This window comes from Bombina bombina, chromosome 2 (assembly GCF_027579735.1).
Source record: "Bombina bombina isolate aBomBom1 chromosome 2, aBomBom1.pri, whole genome shotgun sequence".
NCBI classification, from domain to species: domain Eukaryota; kingdom Metazoa; phylum Chordata; class Amphibia; order Anura; family Bombinatoridae; genus Bombina; species Bombina bombina.
Genome location: NC_069500.1, coordinates 1,271,721,113 through 1,271,743,155, shown reverse-complemented (window position 1 = coordinate 1,271,743,155; position 22,043 = coordinate 1,271,721,113).

Here is a 22,043-nt window from a genome sequence, read left to right as displayed (position 1 = left end):
ATGTCCCCCCTCTTCTCTCCCTCCTTTCCCTTACAATGTTCCATAGTGTAGGGCTCCCTCCCGTGCGCACTCCCGCCTCTGCCACCGTGCGCGTGCCCAGATCTGTGCGCCTCCACACGTGATCCCGCCCCCCTCTGTCATCATTCCCCCCAGCGATGGCCGCCCATCCACCTCCCTGCAGCATCTTCCACCCACCAACGATCGCACCATCGCTGGCCGATGCAGAGAGGGCCACAGAGTGGCTCTCTCTGCATCAGTGTTTGAAAAAAGGTATTGCAGTGATGCCTCAATATCGAGGCATCATGGCAATACCTTGAAAGCGTCTGGAAGCGATCAGGATCGCTTCCAGACGCTTTAAACCCCTAACAACGTACAGGGTACGTCGTTGGTCTTTAAGCACCAGTTTATGTCTGATGTACCTTGTACAACGTGTGTCGTTAAGGGGTTAATTAACACTTTTAAGAGAGAGATTTTTGTTACAATAAATTTAACTTCTACAGCTTCACACACATGATATAAAATGTTTAAGTATTATAATTATTATTCTTTATTTATGAAGTACCAACAGATTCCGCAGAGCTGCCCATAGGTACAAGGATAAAAGTACAACAGAGAAACAATACAATTAAAGACAAAATTTTACAGACAAATACAGGGCCCTATTTCCGTGGGAACTTGCAATCTAGATGGGTAGAAGGATGGGAAACAGGAGGTGGGGACTGCAAAGGTGAGAATAATATTAGTGAGGAGATAGATGAGGGCAACTGTTAGGTAAGTGAAGTTCATTTGTTACTGAGTCAGGTGATAAGCTTTGCTGAACAAAAAGGTCTTTAGAGAACGTTTAAAGGAGGAGAGGTTGGGGGAGAGTCTGACAGCTCGAGGAAATGTGTTCTAGAGGGTTGGTGCTGCACGAGAGAAGTCCTGTAGTCTAGCATCAGAGGAGGTTATGGTAAAGGACACAAGAAGCAGGTCATTGTTGGATCTTAGGGGGTGGGCTGGAGTATATTTGTTGATGAGACAGGTAGGGTGGGGCAGCATTGGTGAGGACTTTGTAGGTCAGGGTGAGAATTTTGAATTTAATTCTCCTGTGAATGGGGAGCCAGTAAAGGAACTCACAGACAGGTGCAGCAGAAACGGAGCGTCGAGAGAGGTGGATTAGCCTGGCAGATGCATTTAGGATGGATTGAAGGGGAGAGAGGCGGGAGAGAGGGAGGCCAGTTAATAGGTTATTACAGTAGTCAAGTTAGGAAATTACCAGGGAGTGGATTCGCTGTTTTGTAGTTTCATCACTCAGAAAAGGATGAATTTTGGAGGTGGTTGCAGCAGGATGAAGAGAGAAATTGGATGTGGGGAATGAAGCACAGATTTGATTCAAGTGTGACTCTAAGGCAGCAGACTTGGGGTGATGGGGAGATAGTGGTGCCGCTAACAGTGATAGAAAAATTAGAAACTGGAGTAGAGGGGGGATTAGAAGTAGTTCGGTCTTGAACATGTTTATTTTTAGGTGGTGAGAGGCCATCCAGGAGGAAATGCCAGATAAGCAGTCACTGATGTGAGAATTGATAGAAGGAGAGAGTGCAGGGGTGGAAAGGTAGATCTGGGTATCATCAGCATAGAGGTGGTAGTTGAAGCCATAGCTGTTGATAAGTTTACCCAGTGAAGAAATGTAAATAGAGAAGAGTAGAGGACCCAGGACAGAGCCTTGAGGTACTCCAACAGACAGAGGCAATGGAGAGGAGGAGTCACCAGCAAAAGAGATGGAGAAGGATCTGTTAGAGAGATAAGAGTAAATCCAGGAGAGGGCAGTGTCACAGAGCCCAAAAGAGCTGAGAGTCCGTAGGAGAAGGTGATGGTCAACAGTATCAAAGGCAGCAGAGAGGTCAAGTAAGATGAGTATAGAGTAGTAGCCTTTGTTTTTAGAAGAAAGGAGATCATTAGTAACCTTGGTGAGGTCAGTCTCAGTTGAGTGTTGGGGATGGAAGCCAGATTGCAGGGGGTCGAGCAATGAGTTGGAGGACAGGAAGTGGGTTAAACGATCGAAAACTATTTTTTTAAGGATTTTTGAAGCTAGAGGGAGCAGTGATATGGGGCGGTAGTTTGCAGGAGAGTTAGAATCATGGGAGGGTTTTTTTGAGGATGGTGGTGACCTTTTCATGTTTGAAGGAGGCAGAAAATGAGCTGGTAGAAAAGTATAGGTTGAATATGTGAGTAGGAGCCAGAGTGAGGGTGGGAGACAGAGAAGGTATTAGATGTGAAGGTATAGGGTCAAGTGGGCAGGTAGTGAGGTGTGAGGAAGAAAATAGGGAAGCCACTTCACTCTCAGTGGTTGGGAGGAGGGTGCCGAGAGTTGCAGAGGGAGTGACTGGGAGCGAAGTTGGGAGATTGTAGGCTTGTGTTGGGATGTTTCTTTGGATGGTAAGTCTTTTATTGAAAATGTAGTCAGCCAGGTCTTGAGCACTGAATGCAGATGAGGGGGGTGGTGCAGGTGGGTAGAGGAGAGAGTTGAAAATGGAGAAGTCTTTTAGGGTCTGAGGAGTGAGTGGATATAAGAGAAGAGAAGTAAATTTGCTTAGTTAAGTGAAGAGCAGAGGTGTAAGGGTAAAGAATGAACTTATAGTGCATGAAATCAGGTTCAGAGCGGGATTTCCTCCAGGCACGTTCAGCAGTGCGGGAGGTGGCGTGTTTGCTGGGAGTGCCAGGGCTGGAGCTGATGACGTGAGGCTTTGCGAAGTTGGGGCGGAGCAAGAGTGTCAAGTGCAGAGGAGAGAGTATTGTTATAGTGGGTTATAGCAAGGGCAGGATATCGTGAAAGTGTGGGGGAGGCGTATTTGAATAAGGTTGGAGAGTTGGGGAGCGTCTACAGTGTGCAGATTTCTACAGGTGCGGGGGCGAGGGGGGAAGTAGGTTTAGCTTGTATATAAAGTATTTTCCTTTTAATTATAAAAAGCATAAAAGGAAATCCTTCTAGTAAGGTAAAACATTTCATTATTGCACTATTGTATTTATTATGTGTTTCACTCTTAAAAATAGGTTAAACATTCAGTATACTCAAACATTTTCTCTTGTTTAATTTGTTCCCAATTATTTATTTTACCTGCTGTTGTGTATTACATTGTTTACAAATAGCTTGTCTACCTTTATTTTGTCATTTGAAATAGCTGATTTTGCCGCTGAAACCACCACCTAGTCCGGAAATGTCAATACTGCAGTAATGGCTGCACAAAACAAGATCCAGATGGGGATCTTGCAGTCTGATGGTCTGTCTGAGATATTCTAAGAAAAGGGGCATGTCCGAGCAATGCCGGCGAAATGTCTTTCCCATAGAAGTCAATGGGAGCATGACGTCACCACCCACATCGTCAATATTGCCGCTCATCGGGATTTTGTTGTGGCCTGGGAGGAGCCCTATTTGAAGTAGACCTACACGGTGCAGACAGTACGCTCACTGAAATTAAAATTAGTTTCCATGTAGGCACACTTCAAATATTGTCATGGGGGCCTAAGTTTAATTACAACTAGCTCAGGCGATGTAGTCTCGACAGCTGATAGCTGGTGAGACAAACATGGCCGCTACCCTCCTTGCAACCTGCACTTCACTGCTTCAAAATATATCTATCTTGTGTCAATATGTCCAAATCAAATTGCAGGCTACTCCCACTAGCACGCCCCGCTAACTCCCCCTGAACGCCTATAACTACGTTATGTCTAACCTACACTCCCCCTGCACCGCCTCGCTACCTCCCACCTACCACCTACACCTACTTCACAGCTAACCTACACTCCCCCCTGCACTGCCCAGCCAACCCCCCCTGACCGCCTACACCAACGTCACGCCTAACATACACACCCCCAGAACATCCAGCTAAGACCCTAATACCGCCTACACTTACATAATGTCTAACCTACACTCCCCTTGAATGCCCTTGGAACACCCCAGCTAACTCCCACATACTCCCTACTGTCAGAAAAATACCTCACTATAATAAACCATACTAAATAATAAACCTCCACAATATAACTATGAAGCTATGTCGCTAAAATTATAATCATTGTTTAAATAATGTGTCACAGAGATGTGCTAAAACATCAGCGGCCGGCCACCAGATGGCCGGCAAAATCTCTGAGCCCACCGCAATTTGATGAGGCACCTAGGGACACAACTTATGTGGGGGTGCTACCTTCTGGGAGGAATGGGGGACTGGATATGTATTGTCATGTAAAATGTAGATTATTTAAAGTATTGTAGATATCTGAACAGGGATTTAATGATTAATTGCTATTATTTCAAATATAAATATATATTTTAAAATGTATCTTTATGTTTCAAATAATAGAAAGCATCATTAAATACCCTTTACTCTATAGATATATACAATGCTTTAAACAATATGCATTGTACATGACTATGCATATCATTCAAACATAACCTAAAACTAACTGTAGAAGCTAAGGCCTACACATAAATATTCAATATTTAAAATTATACATTGATATATAGAATGCATATTGTTTAAATATTTGCATATAAATTAAAATGTAATGAGACACAGCTATTTCAAAAATTATGTCAATATTTGATGACTTCAGATCAGTCTCTTACTTTAGCATTAATTTCACAAAGTCCAAGATTTTTAACGCAACGCTAACATCAGATTTCATGTTTCATATCATGACCACATGCCCCTTTAGATTACAAAAAAAAGAACCTGAATTAGTTAGGAATTTATTTAGCGACATCAATCACATATGTATTCAAATATAACTACTTACCCTTGAGTAATAACGTTATAGCAGATATGTAAAGATGGCGGTCCAAACAAATGTCTTGGTTGTGTAGGATTCATAACATAAAGATGAATGCACTGCCACAAAGCCTTACCCATCTCTATTACTCCCATGTTCATACCACAATTACAGCAACAAATATTTAATTACATAATAATAATGACCCTACCTACTCACTTGGGGGGTATGGGAGTACCAGACTTACAAAAATACAGGGTGGCAACATTTCTTCAGAGATTAGCAGATTGGTTTCATAATTATTAGTCTAAAATGTGGGTTGAAATAGAACACAATATCTCAGAGTCGGAACACTTAGGTGCCTAATGCTGGACCCCCAAAAACAAAAACCAATTATACACCTCTAATAATGGACTAATAAAAGAAACTTATATTGTTGGGGAAAAAAAGCCCTAACAGAATTCCCGTTTATCTCCGCCCAATACTCTCCACTTACACCTCTCACTGATAACCAAGAGTTCACACCGGGTCTCGGATACATTAGAAAAGCTTTAAAAGATAAGACCAGAACATTACATTTATTTCAATTAGCTAATGAGACAACTACATACACACAACAGGAACTACTAAATAAGGGTCTTCCCTTCTTTCATTAATGGTATCCTTACTACCAATGTCAATCATATATCTCTAAGCACAAATACAAACTTAGGCCTAGATTTAGAGTTCGGCGGTAAAAGGGCTGTTAACGCTCCGCGGGCTTTTTTCTGGCCGCACCATAAATTTAACTCTGGTATCGAGAGTTAAAACAAATGCTGCGTTAGGCTCCAAAAAAGGAGCGTAGGGCATTTTTACCGCAAATGCAACTCTCGATACCAGAGTTGCTTACGGACGCGGCCGGCATCAAAAACGTGCTCGTGCACGATTCCCCCATAGGAAACAATGGGACTGTTTGAGCTGAAAAAAAACCTAACACCTGCAAAAAAGCAGCGTTCAGCTCCTAACGCAGCCCCATTGTTTCCTATGGGGAAACACTTCCTACGTCTGCACCTAACACTCTAACATGTACCCCGAGTCTAAGCACCCCTAACCTTACACTTATTAACCCCTAATCTGCCACTCCCGCTATCGCTGACCCCTGCATATTATTATTAACCCCTAATCTTCCGCTCCGTAAACCGCCGCAACCTACGTTATCCCTATGTACCCCTAATCTGCTGCCCTAACATCGCCGACCCCTATGTTATATTTATTAACCCCTAATCTGCCCCCCACAACGTCGCCGACACCTACCTACACTTATTAACCCCTAATCTGCCGAGCGGACCTGAGCGCTACTATAATAAAGTTATTAACCCCGAATCCGCCTCACGAACCCTATCATAAATAGTATTAACCCCTAATCTGCCCTCCCTAACATCGCCGACACCTACCTTCAATTATTAACCCCTAATCTGACGACCGGAGCTCACCGCTATTCTAATAAATGTATTAACCCCTAAAGCTAAGTCTAACCCTAACACTAACACCCCCCTAACTTAAATATAATTTTAATCTAACGAAATAAATTAACTCTTATTAAATAAATTAATCCTATTTAAAGCTAAATACTTACCTGTAAAATAAACCCTAATATAGCTACAATATAAATTATAATTATATTATAGCTATTTTAGGATTAATATTTATTTTACAGGTAACTTTGTATTTATTTTAACTAGGTACAATAGCTATTAAATAGTTAAGAACTATTTAATAGTTACCTAGTTAAAATAATAACAAATTTACCTGTAAAATAAATCCTAACCTAGGATATAATTAAACCTAACACTACCCTATCAATAAAATAATTAAATAAACTACCTACAATTACCTACAATTAACCTAACACTACACTATCAATAAATTAATTAAACACAATTGCTACAAATAAATACAATTACATAAACTAGCTAAAGTACAAAAAATAAAAAAGAACTAAGTTACAGAAAATAAAAAAATATTTACAAACATAAGAAAAATATTACAACAATTTTAAACTAATTACACCTACTCTAAGCCCCCTAATAAAATAACAAAGCCCCCCAAAATAATAAATTCCCTACCCTATTCTAAATTAAAAAAGTTACAAGCTCTTTTACCTTACCAGCCCTGAACAGGGCCCTTTGCGGGGCATGCCCCAAGAAGTTCAGCTCTTTTGCCTGTAAAAAAAAACATACAATACCCCCCCCCCCAACATTACAACCCACCACCCACATACCCCTAATCTAACCCAAACCCCCCTTAAATAAACCTAACACTAATCCCCTGAAGATCTTCCTACCTTGTCTTCACCATCCAGGTATCACCGATCCGTCCTGGTTCCAAGATCTTCATCCAACCCAAGCGGGGGTTGGCGATCCATAATCCGGTGCTGAAGAGGTCCAGAAGAGGCTCCAAAGTCTTCATCCTATCCGGGAAGAAGAGGCGATCCGGACCGGCAACCATCTTGATCCAAGCGGCATCTTCTATCTTCATCCAATGACGACCGGCTCCATCCTGAAGACCTCCACCGCGGACCCATCTTCTTCCGGCGACGTCCAACTGCAGAATGACGGTTCCTTTAAGGGACGTCATCCAAGATGGCGTCCCTCGAATTCCGATTGGCTGATAGGATTCTATCAGCCAATCGGAATTAAGGTAGGAATATTCTGATTGGCTGATGGAATCAGCCAATCAGAATCAAGTTCAATCCGATTGGCTGATCCAATCAGCCAATCAGATTGAGCTCGCATTCTATTGGCTGATCGGAACAGCCAATAGAATGCGAGCTCAATCTGATTGGCTGATTGGATCAGCCAATCGGATTGAACTTGATTCTGATTGGCTGATTCCATCAGCCAATCAGAATATTCCTACCTTAATTCCGATTGGCTGATAGAATCCTATCAGCCAATCGGAATTCGAGGGACGCCATCTTGGATGACGTCCCTTAAAGGAACCGTCATTCTGCAGTTGGACGTCGCCGGAAGAAGATGGGTCCGCGGTGGAGGTCTTCAGGATGGAGCCGGTCGTCATCGGATGAAGATAGAAGATGCCGCTTGGATCAAGATGGTTGCCGGTCCGGATCGCCTCTTCTTCCCGGATAGGATGAAGACTTTGGAGCCTCTTCTGGACCTCTTCAGCACCGGATTATGGATCGCCAACCCCCGCTTGGGTTGGATGAAGATCTTGGAACCAGGACGGATCGGTGATACCTGGATGGTGAAGACAAGGTAGGAAGATCTTCAGGGGATTAGTGTTAGGTTTATTTAAGGGGGGTTTGGGTTAGATTAGGGGTATGTGGGTGGTGGGTTGTAATGTTGGGGGGGGGGTATTGTATGTTTTTTTTTACAGGCAAAAGAGCTGAACTTCTTGGGGCATGCCCCGCAAAGGGCCCTGTTCAGGGCTGGTAAGGTAAAAGAGCTTGTAACTTTTTTAATTTAGAATAGGGTAGGGAATTTATTATTTTGGGGGGCTTTGTTATTTTATTAGGGGGCTTAGAGTAGGTGTAATTAGTTTAAAAGTGTTGTAATATTTTTCTTATGTTTGTAAATATTTTTTTATTTTCTGTAACTTAGTTCTTTTTTATTTTTTGTACTTTAGCTAGTTTATGTAATTGTATTTATTTGTAGCAATTGTGTTTAATTAATTTATTGATAGTGTAGTGTTAGGTTAATTGTAGGTAATTGTAGGTAGTTTATTTAATTATTTTATTGATAGGGTAGTGTTAGGTTTAATTATATCCTAGGTTAGGATTTATTTTACAGGTAAATTTGTTATTATTTTAACTAGGTAACTATTAAATAGTTCTTAACTATTTAATAGCTATTGTACCTAGTTAAAATAAATACAAAGTTACCTGTAAAATAAATATTAATCCTAAAATAGCTATAATATAATTATAATTTATATTGTAGCTATATTAGGGTTTATTTTACAGGTAAGTATTTAGCTTTAAATAGGATTAATTTATTTAATAAGAGTTAATTTATTTCGTTAGATTAAAATTATATTTAAGTTAGGGGGGTGTTAGTGTTAGGGTTAGACTTAGCTTTAGGGGTTAATACATTTATTAGAATAGCGGTGAGCTCCGGTCGTCAGATTAGGGGTTAATAATTGAAGGTAGGTGTCGGCGATGTTAGGGAGGGCAGATTAGGGGTTAATACTATTTATGATAGGGTTAGTGAGGCGGATTCGGGGTTAATAACTTTATTATAGTAGCGCTCAGGTCCGCTCGGCAGATTAGGGGTTAATAAGTGTAGGTAGGTGTCGGCGACGTTGAGGGGGGCAGATTAGGGGTTAATAAATATAATATAGGGGTCGGCGGTGTTAGGGGCAGCAGATTAGGGGTACATAGGGATAACGTAGGTGGTGGCGCTTTGCGGTCGGAAGATTAGGGGTTAATTATTGTAAGTAGCTGGCGGCGATGTTGTGGGGGGCAGATTAGGGGTTAATAAATGTAATATAGGGGTCGGCGGGGTTAGGGGCAGCAGATTAGGGGTACATAAGTATAACGTAGGTGGCGGTCGGAAGATTAGGGGTTTAAATTTTTAATCGAGTGGCGGCGATGTGGGGGGAGCTCGGTTTAGGGGTACATAGGTAGTTTATGGGTGTTAGTGTACTTTAGGGTACAGTAGTTAAGAGCTTTATAAACCGGCGTTAGCCAGAAAGCTCTTAACTCCTGCTTTTTTCAGGCGGCTGGAATCTTGTCGTTAGAGCTCTAACGCTCACTGCAGAAACGACTCTAAATACCGGCGTTAGAAAGATCCCATTGAAAAGATAGGATACGCAAATGGCGTAGGGGGATCTGCGGTATGGAAAAGTCGCGGCTGCAAAGTGAGCGTTAGACCCTTTAATCACTGACTCCAAATACCAGCGGGCGGCCAAAACCAGCGTTAGGAGCCTCTACCGCTGGTTTTGACGGCTACCGCCGAACTCTAAATCTAGGCCTTAATCTCTTAATGCCCCTAACAAATTTTGAAAAACAATGTATACACAATGGGAAAATAACACATACTCTCTATCTCATACATAGTATTTTGCAACAAACAAACCCTGGTTATATCCCACAATACCATAATACTTGGGGTTCAGAATTAGAAATTGAAATCACTTAAAATATTCCACAATGTAAAAACCTCTTTCATTTCATGTAGAATACTGGAAATTAATTACAAAATATTACATTGATGGTACTTAACTCCCAGTAGACTTAAACAAGTATATCCCACAAGGAAAAATACATGTTGGAGATGCAAAAATAACACTGGAAACATGGCACACATCTGGTGGACATGCCAAAAGTTAATGCTATTCTGGCAAGCAATAGCAGCAGAAACATCCCAAATATTAAATAAAAATATCCCTTTAACACCAAACATTTGGCTATTCTACGGGTTCCCACACTCTACACCAAATGAACACAAAAAGTTACTTAATGTCTTATGTAATTCCGCAAAATATGTGATAGTTAAGAATGGGAAATCTATTGAAATACCAACAGTAGCTGATTGGATAGATATAAGCAACATAATACTACGCTTAGAGGAATGTCATTATCTCAAAACCAGACGTAGCGAAACATATCAGAATATTATGTTTTTTTGGGAATCCTATATTGCCTCAAAATTTAAAAAAAAAAAAAATATACAAGAATGGGGGGGGGGGGGCGGAGCTAGCCGTTGATCTGAGAGGAAGCACTTGTGAAGAGCTCTGTCTAAACATCACCTATTGTTAAATCAAGGTGAATTACTGGCCTGGAGTTGAAATAAAGGCTCTTAGGCTGCCGAGTATACTGGACAGACCACTTGGTTTGTGAATTTGGTGAGATTTGTGCGAGTGTCAAACTTCTGGAACTGTCTTGGCCGGTTCAAAACTAGGAAAGGCCGCAGCTGCAGCCTACTCTGGAACTCGCAACCGCTCCAAACAGGCTGAAACCTCTAGTACATACAGGATATCATCCGGTGAGTGGGTGGACAGATCCAGGGGACAGCAACGGTGTACAGATAGCCATATTCACCCAAGATCTAAGAGAACAGAACTAGAGGCCAGGACTGGAGAGGTGCGGACACATATCAGAAGCCAAACATAACGCTGCCTGGCTTGCTTGCCAGCTCAAATAAGGAGCACTAAATCTTGACAGATACCTTATCTCACTCAAGGGTACAGGAGCAGAAAAGGCACCGTCAAAGAAGGGTGAGTGGCGAGAAAATCGCCATCTTTGCTTACACAAATAGTAAAGAAATCCTAGTAGCCATTCTCAGACTCTAACATCAACTAATTGTCAAATATTGATTTATTATTGCCTCACAATCAAACACCTTAGCATGTGCTACTGGCCTATATCCCACGTCTGATAGATACTGAAGTCACAACAGCCTCCAAATATATATATTATTTTGCCTTGGAACAGTGTAATGGCCTACTGAGAGACTGACTTGCGAAACAGGAACCCTGCAGCAGCAGTTAACTTCCTCTACCCTAAATTGTATTGCCATATATCTGTCCTTGTTCCAGTGTTACATATTGCAAAGTTGGACCCTATGGTCCTCAATTCCTATATTCGGTCATGCAAAAGCTTCCTACAAATCAACAATGCTAGCATAACACGCTAAACTGGCACCAAGGGGGACTATCCTAAAACAAAGATTGCAACAAATGGCAATATTCCCAGATATCTCATCCTACACTCTACAAAAGAGGAGGACGTTCCAATCCATCACGCAAACTTTAAGGAAAGACAACATCAGATATTGGTGGGGATATCTAACTAGGCTAATTATTACTAGGGAAGGAATAACACAAACCATAATCACCCCAAAAGAGGGTCTTCTCTTGCTCAAAGAATGGGACATCTTTCTCTCATTGGATCGAGACTCAAGGGAACCTTCTACTTCTGCACACAGCTCTGGAACTACCTCTGCCCTTCATCCAGCAGCCCCAGAGTGGAACCCCCTGCCACAGCGCACAAAACCCTGATCTCTTAAGTTTACTGGAAATGTAGTCTTTTTCTGTCTTATCTAGGCATAATGGGCCATAACCAAGTTATGGCATCAGTTAGTATTGTATTTTTTATAAGTTTCAAGTTTTGTTACATGAGTTAAGCTGTACACATTTACACACCCCGGATAAACCTGGGGACAAAGGCTTAATATATCTTATACAATACTCACCAGTTCACACAGTATAAATTTTATTTCATATGTTCATTTTCCCCTCCCCCACACGGTGCTAGTGCACTAAAGTTGCTCTTTACTTTGCAACACTCATCCCCCCCCCCCCCCTCACGTAAATATTGATAGTGATATCCCCTTTTACGGGGACCGAGGAGGATACATAATCTTATAGGTGTACCTCTTCCTCTGGCGGAAGACTTAACTGCCTTATCTATTACACAAACCTAAGTCCATCTCTTTTCCAGAAATTTAGGGCAGCCCAGTTAAACAGGTGACTCAGAGTACAGGTACAATAGTTGTTTTTGAACATCTGCAGATTCTGTATTGTCATATTCTGTTACTGATTAGACTGTTTAAATATTTGTCTGTTTTTATACCTTCAGATCTATTTGAGCATTCCGGCTAGACAGTTATTGAGGTAATTTTTGGTTCAAGAGACTCGGTTCCATGTCCCCTCCAGGTGCGGTAAGTTGACTCTGATCCCTGCACTCTCCAACTCTCCCCCTTACCACGAGAAGTCCCCTCCCCCCTAGATATATGGAAGAACCTTATGAAACTATAACATTTGCTTCTTTAAAAGCTAAGGGCTTAAACTCCTCAAATAAGCTAAGCTTGTTAACAAATTTAATGAAATCATTGAAAGCCCGTGTTATTTTCCTACAGGAGACCCGCTGGGCGGCCTCTCGCCCGGATCCATACAGGTCCACAGAATTCCCAACGTTGTTTCATTCATGAGGAGAATTCGAGGGGTGTAGCTGTGTTAATCCACAGGTCGATAGGTTTTGAACACATTTATGATAAAACAGATGCACATGGAAGATATCTAATCTTGACCTGCAAATTAAATGGCTCTTTGGTAACTTTGGTAAATAACTATGTCCCCAATCAATCTCAACCCAAGTACCTAAAGTCACTACTCTCCAAAGTTGTGTCACTCAAGATGGGCACGCTAATCCTGAAGATTTTAATATGGTGTGGGATCCTGCAGTGGATAAATGGGTCCAAGTTGGTAGGGAAATGGACACATACACCATAAACACAGCAGCCAAATTCCGGTCCCACATAGCACAGTACAATTCATATGATATCTGGTGAGTGCTACATTCAACCACTAAAGATTACACGTTTTCCTCTAGACCCCACAACAGATACTCTTGGCTGGATTATTTCTTTACTGACTCTTGGTCTCTTGATAGAATCTCCAATTCCCTGCACTGGGTAAAATCACGGAGCAAGACCGAGACAGGCTAAACGCTAAAATCACCCAAGGAGAAATAGTAGAAGTCTTAAGGGATCTCAAACCAGGGAAGGCGTTAGGCCCAGATGGTTTCCCGGGAAAATATTATAAATTATTTAAATCCACACTAATTCCCCATTTAGTTAAGTTCGCGAACCATATCATGGAAGGTCACGACATCCCGGTAGAACTGCTTCAAGCCAAAATAGTAGTAATACCAAAACCTGGGGAAAACCCTAAATATTGCCCTAGCTACAGTCCCATATCCCTTATAAACCAAGACATAAAAATAGTGACTAAAATTCTGGCCAATCGACTTAAACAGATAATACCAACTGTAGTGCACCCAGACCAAGTGGGTTTCGTCACGGGGAGGGAAGCTCCTGACAATATAAGGAGGATGACAGCGGTGGTGGACCATCTGACTGAGAGGGGAGCGCCTTCTCTGCTCCTCTCCTTGGACGCGGAGAAGGCATTCGATAGGGTGGACTGGCAGTACATGTGGACAGTGATAGAAGATTTGGGAATTAGAGGCCCCTTCCTAACAGCAATCAAAAATGTTTATTCTAACCCCACAGCAAGAGTCAGGGCAATAGGACACCAATCTACAAAAATAAACATTAAAACGGAACTAGACAGGGGTGCCCCCTGTCACCTCTCCTATTTGCCCTATGTATTGAGCCCCTAGCAGCAACTATAAGAAATAGAGTAGATATCTCTGGTTTACAAATTGGCAAGATTACCCACAAAGTAACTCTATTTGCAGATGACGTCCTACTGACTCTAACCAAGCCTCTGCAGTCTCTACCTAACTTATATGATATTATAGATACATTTTCCACTATCTCGGGATACAAAATAAATCTAGACAAATGAGAGGCCCTCCCTATAAACCTCCCTAAACACACAATCAAACTAATCGAAGCCAACTTCGAATTCAAATGGATGTCAAAAAGCATTAAGTATCTGGGAATTAATTTGACCCCCCATTCTAATGATCTTTACAAACAGAATTATATACCTCTATTTAGACAGATCCACTCAGACCTAAACAAGTGGCAGACGTATAGCTTTTCATGGTATGGCAGATTATCCTCTATAAAAATGAACGTGTTACCACGAATTTTATATTTATTTAGAACTCTCCTAATTAAAGTTAATAAGCAAGATATAGACTCACTACAAGGAGCCCTCCATAGCTACCTAAGAGACAAAAAACAGGCGAGAATCCCATCTCAAATACTATCACGACACAGGAAATTAGGGGGGGTGGGATTACCTAATCTTTATGACTATTACAAAGCCTCTAGGTTGGCTCAGATTTCTTTGTGTGGGAGGAGAGATAAACATATTATTTGGCCGGACTTGGAAGCGGCATTGGGAGGGTTAGATTCCACAGAAAACATTATATGGAACTGGGAGGCTGCGGGAGGAGACACAAGACGATGCTCAGCAATAACAAAGCTTTCGGCCCATGAGTGGCATATAGTAGCCAAGATCCCCGGTATGTTTCCCAGGAACTCCCTTCAAAAACCCCTGTAGTATTTGGTGACAGATGAATGTAGACCTAGTATCACTAAATGGGAGAATAAAGGATTCTATAGAGTTGCAGATATTGATAAAAAAGGAGCCCCTTATCATTCTTACAACTAAGCCAACAACTAGACCCGATTCCATTACGCTGGTTCCAATACTTACAGATTGCCTCGGCAACGAGAGCTTATCTATCGAGATTTGCCACGCAGGTTTCCACTACCGTGGAGAGATTAAGTAGTACACCTAAAAGATCGAAACGCTCAATCTCACAGATATACTTAGAATTACAAAAAACTAGGTCTGGGTCCAAAAACACTCTAATTCTTAGATGGGAAACAGAAACGGGAATAGAATGGGAGCAGGAGGGTTGGGAGAAGATACTCTTTGATTCAAGTAAAAACCTACTGAGTGCTGACCTCAGAGAAAATATTATAAAAACCTCCTTCAGGTGGTATTTAACACCTATTTGGACGTCCCACTCAAATAGAACAGGCTCTAGTTTTTGCTATAGAGGGTGTGCAGAGAGGGGATCATACCTACACATGTGGTGGGAGTGCCCGAGAGTCAAAGAAATATGGGTCAAGCGACTTACTAGATGAACACATAACCCTTGAAGCCTCCCATGCCTTACTACACGACAAGATACCTAGATTAAACAAACACATCAATGCATTTATTAGAATAGTATGCACTATAACTAGAACTAGTATAGCAAAATACTGGAAAATAGGCACCCCCACATGGACTTAAATCCTAAATAAAATTCGACAGACATACTCCTTGTATGAAACAGCAGCGCATATACAAAACATGTCAGACTCGTTCCAAAAAAATTGGTATTATTGGATACTGAGGGGAGAGGAGAGGAACGTTTCAGATGGGGGCATCACGCAAGTAGGAGACGGTTAGCCCAATGAGAGAATTAGGGGAGACTGAGAAAAAGACCCTGTGAGAGCGAGAGATGCATAGCAACATATTTTTGGGCAGGAATACTGGAGATAAGTATTATATTCTGTATTTAACCATACTTACTTGTGAACTGGTGGTGTTTACTGTTATTGTTTTTCATTGTTAATTATTTAGCATTTTAACACTTAGACTTTCTATAGAGTTTAACTAGTTGGGCGAGAGCTCACCTGATAGCCTTCCTTAAAAGGACCCCCACTACTCTCCCTCCCCACTCTGGAACTGCATGAGAGCCTGTTTGGAGGGACCTGTGGGTCCCCTTTTTTGTGTGGACTTTTCTGGGATTCTCCGCAGATCAAAGACACATGACTACCTATATGAACTCTTACAGGAGGCCATAACTCGGGAGGTCGAGTGGGATTCAACCAAAACTGTAATCTATAAGTAACTATTTCTGCTTACCCCCATGATCCATGGGTAGTTCACCAACATATGAATCTGTGGTCCTTGTTCAAGATTAGATATTGTCCGGTAAAACACTACGAGATTTTGCATCTCTAAACATATAACCTGTAATGGATATCTTGTATTCTCATTCAAGAAGGAGGCTAAATAATGTATATATGGCAACTCTTCTTTTTTTTGGTTTGTAACCTTTATAAATGCTCAATAAAAATAATTTAATCTAAATATATTCTCGGAAGCTTCTAGACGGAGGTGTTCCATGCTGGCCCTGTCTTTAGATGCTGAAAAGGTGTTTGACAGGGTCAGATGGGATTACCTATGGTCGGTGATGCATCACTTTGGGTTTCCTTGGAAGGTTATAAGGGCAATTAAGGCACTGTGTTCGAGCCTCACCCCGGTTGTTAGGGGAATGGGTTTTTTATCTCCTGAATTCACCATAACTAATGGCGCGAGGCAGGGGTGTCCCTTGTCATCCGTGATTTTCAGTCTAGCCATAGAGCCTCTGGCTCAGGCCATACGCAACTCACCTCAAGTCCAGGGGGTGTCGCTCAGTCAAAGAGGGGAGAAGATTGCACTCTTTGCTGACAAAATCACCCTTTTCTTATCCAATCCCTTGGAATCCTTGCCAGCAGTATTTGAATTTATAGAGACTTTTAGTAAATGAAAACTGAGGCTCTTCCTATTCATATACATAATCTGGAACTAGAGATATTACAATCTGCATACGAATTACAGTGGTCCAGGGATACAGTAAAATATTTGGGGATACAGTTAGGACCGGAACTTAAACTAGTGAGAGACAAAAGCTATGACCACATTTTTCAGGAGGTTTTGATCCTCTTAGATTCTTGGAAATTCCGAGAGGTATCTTGGCTGGGCCGAGTTGCCTCCCTAAAGATGACTATTCTTCCCAAACTCTTGTACTACTTTAGATGCTTACCACTTACCATATCTAAGGCAAGACTGAGTAAGTTTCATTCACTCTTCTTGAAATACATCTGAGGATCCTCGAGACCGAGAATAGCAGGTAAAATCCTACAAAAAAGTTTACTCATGGAGGTATTGCCTTACCCAATATTCAGTACTACTATGAGGCTGCCCGCTTAACACACATTTCAGCCTGGTCAAATAAGGGGGAAACACAGGAGTGAAAAGATATAGAAAGTACAGGTTTGCCAAGAGGGATGGGATTGGAGGATCTTCCTTGGGTTTCAGCGTATCGTCTGGAAGCACTGCAGATCAAGAATGAGATAGTCCTAGGAAACCTGAAACCTGGCATACACTTAGGCATTTATCAGCGATAGCACCACATCCCTCCCCGATACACTCTATTCAGGGTCTCCTTATCAACATACCAGATATCCATGGGGCCCAGTGGAGGCAGTGGGACATAAAAATTGTGTCTCAACTGTACACATCTGGCTCTTTACCGCTAACTGCAAACTATAATGTGCCTACACAGAATCCCCCCCACCCCACCTGTGGATCATGTTCGAATATACTAGGTTGTACAAACTATTACTGTCCTGGGGTTTCCCGAAATCTGAGTCGCTCCCTCTAACCAACTGGGAGAGAATATGGTTGTCTAAAGTTAAACTTCCCAAAACACTGTCGGGACACTACAACTTGATACTGACCTCCAATAATCCTAATCTTGAGGTGGTACTACACTCCAGCTAGATTATTTAAGATGTTTCCCAATACGTCCCCGCTGTGCTGGTGTGAGTGCAGGGAGAGAGGTACGGACATTCATGTCTGGTGGAATTGCCCAGTGCTGGAGCAGTGTTGGAGTAAGATATTTCAGTTATGTGAGGATTTGGGAATACAACTTCCAAGGAGATCAGAAATAGCTTTTTTCCATCTCTTTCCATCTAAAATTCCAAAATCCAGATCTAAACAACTTTTTTTGCAGCAATGAAGCTGTGTCTAGCCAGAACCTGGAAGCAGTCTGCATCCCCCAAGATCACAAAAGTCATAGAGACAGTTAATTCCTATGCTAAAATGGAAAGGAGCTTCTATTTTAATATGTTTAGGGAGATGTTGTACTGGGAAATATGGGAACCATGGTACTATTATTTAGAGAATGGAAAGGAAATAGGATAGGCGTAGACAACTCTCCTCCCTCCCTGGAGTGAGACTGGGTTCTTCTCCCTAGTAACCTCAGCCATTACCCCTCTTCCTTGTTCCCTTCCCACGGATGCAGCTGGTGGGAAGCCATAGAGCCGGGTCAATGAAAGCCAAACTAGCTGGTATTTGCGAACTGTTCTCCACACAGGTCAGGAAGTATATATTGAATTGGTATTGTGTTATTTGTAATGTACACAGGTTCATCTCAATTGTTACCACTGTATTTAACTTTAATATTTCTGCTGCCCAACAAACTAGGTTTGAATTGTGATGTAAATATGTATAACACAAGAGGAGCCTTATATGGATGTCCTTTTGGCAGGCCCCAATCAGCCAATCAGATTGAGCTTGCATTCTATTGGCTGATCGGAACAGCCAATAGAATGCGAGCTCAATCTGATTGGCTGATCGGATCAGCCAATCAGATTGAACTTGAATCTGATTGGCTGATTCCATCAGCCAATCAGAATTTTCCTACCTTAATTCCGATTGGCTGATAGAATCCTATCAGCCAATCGGAATTCGACGGACGCCATCTTGGATGACGTCATTTAAAGGAACCGTCATTCGGCGAGTAGGCGTCGGTAGAAGAGGATGTTCCGCGTCGGCTGGAAGATGATGGCTCCGGAAGAAAGAAGAATGAAGATGCTGCTTCATAGAAGACTTCATCCCGATGATGGACTTCTTCAGCACCCGCTTGGATCAAGACTTCAGCCCGATGATGGATTTCTTCAGCCGCCGCTTGGATCCAGACTTCAGAACGAGGATGGACGTCACTCTTCAGCCCCCCGCTTGGGCTTGGATCAAGACATCGGAGGCTCTTCTGGACAGATCGGGACCCGGTGTGATGAAGACAAGGTAGGGAGATCTTCAGGGGCTTAGTGTTAGGTTTATTTAAGGGGGGTTTAGGTTAGATTAGAGGTATGTGGGTGGTGGGTTGTAATGTTGGGGGGGGGTATTGTATGTTTTTTTTTTACAGGCAAAAGAGCTGAATTCTTTGGGGCATGCCCCACAAAGGGCCCTTTTCAGGGCTGGCAAGGTAAAAGAGCTTTTCTATTTTAATTTTAGAATAGGGTAGGGCATTTTTTTTATTTTGGGGGGCTTTGTTATTTTATTAGGGGGCTTAGAGTAGGTGTAATTAGTTTAAAATTGTTGTAATATTTTTCTAATGTGTGTAAATATTTTTTTATTTTTTGTAACTTAGTTCTTTTTTATTTTTTGTACTTTAGTTAGTTTATTTAATTGTATTTATTTGTAGATATTGTATTTAAATAATTTATTGATAGTGTAGTGTTAGCTTTAATAGTAGATAATTGTAGGTAGTTTATTTAATTTATTTATTGATAGTGTAGTGTTAGGTTTAATTGTAACTTAGGTTAGGATTTATTTTACAGGTAATTTTGTAATTATTTTAACTATTTTAGCTATTAAATAGTTATTAACTATTTAATAGCTATTGTACCTGGTTAAAATAAATACAAAGTTGCCTGTAAAATAAATATTAATCCTAAAATAGCTACAATATAATTGTAATTTATATTGTAGCTATATTAGGGTTTATTTTACAGGTAAGTATTTAGCTTTAAATAGGAATAATTTATTTAATAAGAGTTAATTTATTTTTTTTAGAGTAAAATTATATTTAACTTAGGGGGTGTTAGGGTTAGGGTTAGAATTAGCTTTAGGGGTTAAAAAATGTATTAGAGTAGCGGTGAGCTCCAATCGGCAGATTAGGGGTTAATACTTGAAGTTAGGTGTCGGCGATGTTAGGGAGGGCAGATTAGGGGTTAATACTATTTATTATAGGGTTATTGAGGCGGGAGTGAGGCGGATAAGGGGTTAATAACTTTATTATAATAGCGGCGCGGTCCGGTCGGCAGATTAGGGGTTAATAAGTGTAGGTAGGTAGCGGCGACGTTGGGGGCGGCATATTAGGGGTTAATAAATATAATATAGGGGTCGGCGGTGTTAGGGGCAGCAGATTAGGGGTTCATAGGGATAACGTAGGTGGCAGCGGTGTGTGGTCGGCAGATTAGGGGTTAAAAAATTTTAATAGAGTGGCGGCGATGTGGGGGACCTCGGTTTAGGGGTACATAGGTAGTTTATGGGTGTTAGTGTACTTTAGAGCACAGTAGTTAAGAGCTTTATAAACCGGCGTTAGCCCAGAAAGCTCTTAACTACTGACTTTTTTCTGCGGCTGGAGTTTTGTTGTTAGATTTCTAACGCTCACTTCAGCCAAGACTCTAAATACCGGCGTTAGGAAGATCCCATTGAAAAGATAGGATACGCAAATGGCGTAACGGTATGGAAAAGTCGCGGCTGCAAAGTGAGCGTTAGACCCTTTCCTGACTGACTCCAAATACCAGAGGGCGGTAAAAACCAGCGTTAGGAGCCTCTAACGCTGGTTTTGACGGCTACCGCCCAACTCTAAATCTAGCCGTTATATTCTTACATACTGTTTTAAAATACAGTTTGCCATTTATATGTCTTAATTGGTCAATAAAAAACTAATAAATAAATAAAAAAATAAAAAATGTAATGTTGCTTTTTGTGTTTATTATTAAAGTGAAGGTTAATTTAGATGAATCGGTGCCCGGTTTTTAATAATCCTATTAAAAACAAGGGTACTTTAATAAACCAAAATTGACATTTCACTTGTTTTCTTCAAATACTTACCTTTTAATCTTTACAGCCGCTCCAGCGATTCCCCCGGCCGTCGGAAGCCTCTTCATATGTCAGAAATGACGAATCCGGCTTCCTCCAAGCACGGCTTACCCCCCGAAGGAATAATGGCCTGAGGCAACGTCGTGATTGGAGGAAGCTGTATTCATGATTTTGGACCCGCGAAGAGGGCTTGCGACAAGTGGAGGCAGCGCTGCAGTGGCTGTCAGGATTACAAGGTAAGTATTTGAAGAAAATGAGTGAAATGTCAATTTTTATGAATTAAAGTGCTCTTGTATTTAATAGGATTATTAAAAGCCGGGCACTGATTCATCTAAATTGACCTTCACTTTAAAGGCAGTATAAATTATAATTTAATGCTACGGAATACTATAACATAAATATATATTAACATATATATCTATGTTATCACTATAAACACAACACGCTTACATAAATACATTTTAAAGGGACAGTCTATAATATAATTTTATTGTTTTAAAAGATAATCCCTTTATTACCATTCCCCAGTTTTGCATAACCAACACAGTTATATTAATATACTTTTTACCTCTGTGATTACCTTGTATCTAAACATCTTCTGTCAGCCCCCTGATCACATTAATTATTTATTATCTATTGACTTTCATGTAGTACTGTGTTGTGCTAACTCTTAAATAACTCATCAGGCGTGAACACGTTATCTATATAGCCCACATGAATTAGTAGTCTCCTGTTGTGAAAAGCAAATACAAAAGCATGTGATCAGGGCCGCCATCAGGGGGTGACAGGGGTGACTCCTGTCAGGGGCCCAATGGGCCAGGGGGGCCCCATGAGGCAAGAACTAAAAAAAAAATTTTTTTTTTTATTTTTTTTTTTTACATTTTGGCAGCCACCAGTGGGTACTACAGCAGAGTGCTAACTGAGCATGGAAAATGTTATTACAAGGAGTAAAGTATTAGCATTTGAGAGGATTTCTGAGTGTGCACTAAACCACTATGCACAGTGTGAGACAGACTTGGCACTTTGTACAGTGTGTGCCTGAGTCAGACAGCAGATCACTTTCATTTGCAGAGAAGGTAGGACTTAATTAGCAAATGTTTTTTATTTCTTTGTGCAATTTCGGATTGTAACTTCAGTGTGGTAGTAGTTGTATGGTGGGGCCAGGGGTC